Below are 7,764 nucleotides of genomic sequence, written 5' to 3'. Positions count from 1 at the left end.
GCGGCTGAACTGTTCTCCGCCAACGGGAGTACCCAGCGCCGGTAAAGCCGAGCGGGCGGGAGAGAGAGAGACAGAGCCGAGCAAGGGGAGAGAGACTGCGCGAGAGCCAGTCCAGCGGCTGAACTGTTCTCCGTCAACGGGGTGTACCCAGAGCCGGTAGAGCCGTGCGAGCGGGAGAGAGAGACAGAGCTGAGTAAGGGGAACTGTGCGAGAGCCAGCCCAGCGGCTGAACCTGTCCGCTGTGGGGAAAGCGTACCCCTCCCACCAGGGAAGAAACGCGGGAAGCCGCCATTAGGCGGAGAAGACGACAGACGCGGGAAACCGCCATTGAAGGGGCGGGGAGAGAAGGAAAGAGCGGGAAACCGCCATTTTCGCGGGAAAAGCCGCCATCTTAGAAAAAAAAAAGAAATAATAATTTAAAGAAATACTTGTGTTGTTCCCAAAGAGAGGAAGATGCCTAAGCGTGGTAACATCAACGATTTTAATTCCGAGGTAGAAGACTGGGCGACGTACATGGAACGCATTGAGATCTATTGTGAGGCCGATAAAATAGAAGAAGATGACAAAGCTATAACCTTGCTGAACTCGATGGGCGCAAAGACATACGGGCTCTTGAAGCATCTACTAGCACCAGCTAAACCGGCGGATCAGACTTTCGATGATATTGTGGCTGTCCTGAAGGACCACTTGAACCCTACACCGTTGATGTTGGCTGAACGATTCAAATTCTATGTGAGAACGCAACGGAAAGACGAAAGCAACGCAGAATACTTGGTCGAACTGCGTAGACTAGCGAAATACTGCCAGTTTGGAGGGAATCTGACAGAGGCATTGCGAGACAAGTTCGTGTGCGGGTTGGCAAAGGAAGGAACGCAAAAGCGACTACTCGAAGAGAATGACCTTACACTTGACAGGGCTGTCCTTATTGCAGCATTGCACGAAGCCGCAGCGAAGGGAACTGCGGAAATACAGCTAAAGACAGCAGCACTAAGTGTGGATCAAATTACCTCGACAACAACAAAATGCTATCGTTGTGGGAAGACAACACACGACCAGAACCAATGCTGGTTTAAGAACCAGGAATGTAGGAAATGTGGCAAACTGGGTCACATAGCTAAGGTATGCCGGTCAGGGAAGAAGACCAACAACCAAAGGACCAACAACCAAAGGAAGCCATCACAGGAAAGGTACAACAAGGTACACAAGGTGGCTGAGAAGAGTTCAGACGAACAGAATTCAGACTCAGACCCAAACGGCCAGGAGCTGGGTAGTCTGAGAATTCACAATGTGAGTAAGGAAGCTGACCTACAAACTATCTGGGTCATGCTGAAAATAGCTGGAATCCAAGTGAAAATGGAGTTGGACACTGGATCAGCTCTATCAGTCATAAATCGAAGGGATTACCGCCGGCTATTCTCACATATACCCTTAAGAGATACCAAGTTCGTATTGCAGACATACACGGGGCATAAAGTATACCCCATGGGAAAGATAAGAGTCAAAGTGAGAGATAGGGGTAAAGAACACCCAAGAATGAACTTATACATACTACATGAGGGAGGACCACCACTTCTAGGACGGGAGTGGATCAAGAAAATAGACATGGAATGGCACTATCTAAAAGCCATAACGAGTGAGGACTCGGTGCAGACAAGCAGCTCAGATTCTGAAACGGATGACGATAAGACCAACCCAAATATGAAAGACAAGGCTGAAATGGACTTGCCGACGAAGGTTGGAAAAACGAAGGCATGCATAAAGGCTTATGCTCCAGAGAAGAACAAACTTTCAGAACAGAACTCCACCGAACAACGACAACAATTAGAACAATTGAGTTACTGTCTCGTACAAGAGATGAAAACAATGAAAAAGTTCCATGACACCGAATGGGAGAATCTGGAAAGACAACAGAAGCAGCTAGCTCAAGCAGAGAGCGACCATAGAGCCATCGTGACCAATTACCGATCACATCTCCCTTATGATGTTCAGGAGTTAGAATATTTGCATGATCTAGAGATACAGCATAAAGGCAAACCACGCTACACTGAGGATTTTGTTCTGCAATTGGAGACGGAGCTAGTGCAGGCAAGGTTAAGAGAAGCTGAATCGCAATGTGCACTTAGAGATGCAGAAAAAAATCTTGGACATAGAAAAGAGAAACGCTTCTTTACCTGATGAGAATAATGTGGCCATGTTGCAAGAGGAGCTTATAGGGGCGAAACTGAAAGAAGCTAAGCAAAGGATGTTGGAACTTGAAACACAGAACCAAATCAGCAGTAACCAGCTATGTCGAGCAGAGAAGGAGTGCAATGGTCTACAGGAGAAGGTGCAATATCTCTCAGCCCAGAATAAGGGACTACTCACTCAGTTAAATGAAAGTAAAGGGAAAATGGCTGAGATAGACTGCAAGAATAAAGAAGATTTGATGGCAGTGAGACTTCGAGAGGCAGATAGCATAGCAGCCTTGGCTGAACTCCAACAGAAAATTGCGAAAGAAGCAAATGAAGAGGAATCTTCAGGAAGCCAGGATTTTATTCCAGTTCTTCTCTACGACTCCTTACAAGCAGAGTGTGAGAAGTTGAAAGAACAGTATGAACAGGCCCAGGCTACAATTCTGGAGGGGGTTAACTCGGCAACTTCCGAAAAGCTAGTTTCAGTAGAAGCATATGAGCAACTAAAGGTTGAACATGAGCAAGAAGTCCAAAGGCTGCAGGAAATTCTTGATGAGCTCAAGGCCAAGACAGACACATCGGTAGAAGTTCCATCCATAGAGGAGAAATTAGAGGTGAAAGACATGGCGGAACATGAAAGGCAAGATGTCCAAGAACTCAGAAAATTATTGAAGGAAACCCAAGACAAAGGCGGCAATGACCGAGGTTCAACAACTTGAAGAACAGATTCAACTGGGAATCCTTTCAGCGGAAGAAAAGGAAACTGTAAGAAACACAGAGACTGTAAGACATGAGCTAGAGAGCATCATGGCACAAGAGCTAGATAGCATCATGGCACAACTTCTCCGAGCGCTGAAAGCCAAAGTCCAAGAGGAAAAGAAGGTGAAAGCATTGGAGGAAAAGGTGGATGAAATGGAGAAGACTCTGATTCACAGTGTTCCCGCGGAAGAGTTAACGGTCAGCCAACTCCTTCATATGTTGAGGGACAAGACTCTGCAATGGGAACAATCTGAACACGAGCTTCAATCTTCAGAGGGAAGGAGTTCGGAGCTCTCAAAAGTTACGGATATAGCTGAGGGTGCAACACGGATTTTACTGGGATGCCAAAAGTACGCTGAATCACGTCAATGGGAACAACAGACTGTTGAAACAGATGCTCCAGTAGAAGGATTGAATAGCCCGATCAATCAATCTCCGATGGAAGGGGAAGTATTGAAGTCATTAGTGAAGGATTTGCAGGAAACCCAGGAAGAGTGGGATGAATATGAACGCATAAAGAAGTCTCTTCAGGAAAGATGTCTTGGGAGGGAACAACAGTCGGCTAACGTCCAGTTGGGTACGGAAGAAGTAGCAGGCCCTCTCGCTAGACTAGCTCAGGGTGACACCGAATATTACCATGACCTGTTGAGTGACACGGAATATTACGAGGACTTGGTCTGCCCAGCTTGTGATGAAAACTCCCAAAGTGCAGAAATCAGGATGAAGCACGTAAAGTCTAAAGAACATAGGGAGATGGTGGCGCTACAGCTGGCAGCTGATAAGGGAGCCCCGAGAGTCTCCAAGAAGCAAAAAAGGAAAAGACGAAGCCGAAGATGATAACCATCTAAATCATTATTACTTCTAATGGGAAAGTAGGGAAAAATTACGAAGGCAGTCCAGCTGTTTGTAAAAGTCAGCACTGCTGGTTCAGCAGGACGGAAGTTCAAGCTGTTACGTCAAGGGAAAGACTATTGGATGAGTCACGCTAGCAATGTGAACCGACTACACCACAGAGATGTTCGGACCGAGTCAAGACCAGAGACTGAATCTGTGAACTGTTCCCACAGAGACTGAACCTGTGAACTGTTTTCCGCAGAGACTATATCTGTAAATTGTTTTACATGAAGTTGAATATATGTTATGTTTAATGGGGAATACGTATGTTGTAAGCTAAAAAGGGAGGATTGTAGTGTATGTAACCGTCTACCTTTAAGGGACTATTGTATGTAACCGTTCACCTTTAAGAGAACTATTTTAGGTGTGGCACTACTTGTTTGGCTTCTGTATACAGTAATACCGACGGTGACCACACCGGTATATAAGTGCTGTGGCATGATTTATAGGGCAGATTCGCCCTGACCTTCGAATAGTAAAGTCCTGTTTGTTTGTTACTCCTGAAGTCTGTGTCGTTATTAACTGCACAACCCACAGACTTTACAGTTAGAATGCAGGTACAGCGAGCAATTGGGAAGGCAAATGGTATGTTGGCCTTTATTGCAAGGGGGTTGTACTACAATTGTACAGAGCTTTGGTGAGACCACACCTGGAGCACTGTGCACAGTTTTGGTCTCCTTATCTGATAAAGGACATACGTGCCTTCGAGGCGGTGCAACAAAGGTTCACTAGATTAATCCCTGGGACGAGAGGGGTGTCCTATGAGGAGAGACTGAGTAGATTGGGCCGATACTCTCTGGAGTTTAGGAGAATGAGAGGTGATCTTACTGAAACATACAAGATTCTGAGGGGGATTGACAGGGTAGATGCTGAGAGGTTGTTTCCCCTGGCTGGAGAGTTAGGGCTGGATTTTGCCAGCGCTCGGAGGGCGGGTTTGGAGGCAGGTCTAAGGTTAAAATCGTTTTGATTGATGGCAGGTTGCGATTCCCGCCATCAACCCGCCTCCAAACAATTTTCCCAAGTGTTGGATCCCCGATTTGCAAATGGACCCGACACCTAGCGGCAGGAAGAGGATTAAAGGCAATTATCTGCCTATTAACAGGTAGTTGCTAGGTTATTTTTGAATTTTGCCACTTCTGGCTCTGGTTTCCCACCGTCCGGACACCACGCCAGGTAAGTGTGGCGTGCTGTGTGAGTCTGCTGTAATGTTTCTGGATTGCTGACCGCTGCAGAAGTGGTGTGAAGGATTCAATGTTGCACTGGTGAGTCTCAGAGGAAAGAAAATGTTGGGAACTGCATTTTTAATATATTTAGGCCTAGAAATTCAGTATAGCCACGTTTGGGGCGCTACAGCCGGGTGTTCGCTAAATTTAGCGCCCGGCGCAACTTCGCGCCACCTTCGCCGATATTCAGTTGCATCGCCCCAAGAGGTTGCTGCTGCGCTAAAGCAGGCGATGCACGACTATCATAAGGCGCTAAGCCGGCGAGCCGGGGCACTACCACCGAGGGTGGGCGCAGTGCAGGTGCGGCGAGTTGCTGATTGAAGGCAGACACACTGGTGCCGGTCAGCTCTTAAAGGGGGAGGGTGGATTTGTTTGGCTGCCACGCCCTGCACACTGCAGCCCTGAATCAAGGCCTGAACATAGCTGCTTCAACAGTTCAACGCCCACGACTATGGAGAAGGCTAGGGAGCGAGCGCAGCGCTTCAGCGAGGGTGCCCTGAAGGTACTGGTTGGCGCAGTGGAGCGCAGGTGCCTTGTCCTCTTCCCTGATAGTGGCAGGAGGCCGCTGCCCAGCGAGTACAGAAAAGCCTGGAGGGAGGTGGCAAACAGGGTGACCTCCAACAGCATGGTTGCCAGGACTCCTGTGCAATGCAGAAAAAAGTTCAACGACCTCACTCGGGTTGTCAGGGTGAGTATCCTTTCCAGTATCCTCCTCATCCCTGCATGTGCACCTCACTTTATGGCCAAAGGGACCTGAAAGCCCTACTGCCCAGCCCTAATCCAGCAGCTGTGGGACTGTCATGAAAATCACTTGCACATTCAGGACTTTACACACTGTCAGGGCTATTCCACCATGGGAAGCAGTGCAGGCAAGATCAGGGCTTGACACTGTCAGGGCTATTCCATCATGGGAAGCAGTGCAGGCAAGATCAGGGCTTGACACTGTCAGGGCTATTCCACCATGGGAGGCAGTGCAGGCAAGATGAGGGCTTGACACTGTCGGGGCTATTCCACCATGGGAGGCAGTGCAGGCAAGATGAGGGCTTGACACTGTCGGGGCTATTCCACCATGGGAGGCAGTGCAGGCAAGATGAGGGCTTGACACTGTCGGGGCTATTCCACCATGGGAGGCAGTGCAGGCAAGATCAGGGCTTGACACTGTACTTAGAGGCCGTCCTTTCTCTTGCAGGGCAAGCTGGCCCACAACCGCAGGCAGCAGCGACAGACCGGGGGAGGCCGTCCTGACCTCAAACAGCTCAGCGACCTGGAGCAGCGTGTGGAGCGCATTATGGCAGGCCGGCTGATTGGCCCCGTCGCCAGTGGAGATGCCGACCCTGTTCTGGGCAGCAATGGTAAGGTCATCACCTTTTTGACCTCTCTCTTTCCACTTGCGCCTCACACCAGCATCCTTTGCCACTATCGAACCAATGCAGTGCATAGCAGCACTCATGCCTCCCTCGCTGCCGCCCTGTCCTCACTCTAAAGTAACTCTTGTGCCACCGTAGCAGGACTCGAGGCCAGACTCTCCCTCCGGGGAGAAGGCCGCCGAGCTTCCCCACCCCTCCCGCGTTGCTGCAGCCCGCTGGGCCCCGGAGCTTCACTCGCCTCAGACCCTTCCCCCCCCTGCTCCCCTCCAGGGAAGACGTGTCCCCAGTGACTGGGAACCGTTCCCCTCTACCAGTCGCTGGGGACGCCAGGTGCACAGAAGGGCGGCGCCACTGAATTTCCGGTTCGGGACGCAGCAAGGGCGTTGCACCATGAAATGACGTCAGGATCTGCGCACGCAGCTGAGCGGGCGCTGCGGTTTTGCGCCGCCGCTAAATCTTGACTGAAGTTCGCGAGAGGCGCAGATCGCGCCGCGCCCGGGCGCTAGCTGCTTAGCGCCCCACTTCTCCTCCTAAGGTGCTAGAGGCTGGAGCTAACAACTGAATTTCTAGGTCTTACACTTTTTTCTTTAGGTTACAAGTTTTTAAATCCATGTCCAGTGCCACATCATTGGGAGAACCTCTCACCAGTAGAGAATTCCAAAGATTCACGACCCTCTCAGAGAAGAAATTCCTTCTCATCTCCGTCTTAAATGGGCGACCCCTTATTCTGAAACTATGCCCCCTAGTTCTAGATACCCCCACTAGGGGAAACATCCTCTCAGCAGCCACCCTGTCTATCCCCCTCAGAATCTTATATGTTTCAATAAGATCACCTCTCATTCTTCTAAACTCCAATGAGTATAGGCCCAACCTGCTCAACCTTTCGTCATACGTCAACCCCTTCATCCCAGGAATCAACCTAGCGAACCTTCTCTGTACTGCCTCCAATGCAAGTATATCCTTCCTTAAATATGGAGACCAAAACTGTACGCCGTACTCCAGGTGCGGTCTCACCAGTGCCCTGTATAAAGTTGCATCAAAACTTCCCTACTTTTATACTCCATACCCCTTGCAATAAAGGCCAACATTCCATTAGCCTTCCTAATTACTTGCTGTACCTGCATGCTAAGTTTTTGTGTTTCATGTACTAGGACCCCCAGATCCCTTTGTACCGCAGCATTTTGTACTCTCACTCCATTTAAATAATAATTTGCTCTTTCATTCTTCCAAAGTGGATAACCTCACATTTTCCCACATTGTACTCCATCTGCTAAATTTTTGCCCACTCACTGAACCTATCTATATCCCTTTGCAGACTCTTTGTGTCCTCCTCACGACTTGCTTTCCCAC

This window comes from Somniosus microcephalus, chromosome 3, assembly GCF_052327205.1.
Source record: "Somniosus microcephalus isolate GS21.2 chromosome 3, FLI_Smic_1.0, whole genome shotgun sequence".
NCBI lineage: Eukaryota > Metazoa > Chordata > Chondrichthyes > Squaliformes > Somniosidae > Somniosus > Somniosus microcephalus.
The sequence above is the reverse complement of the archived record's forward strand: the minus strand, read 5'-3'. Positions refer to the sequence as shown.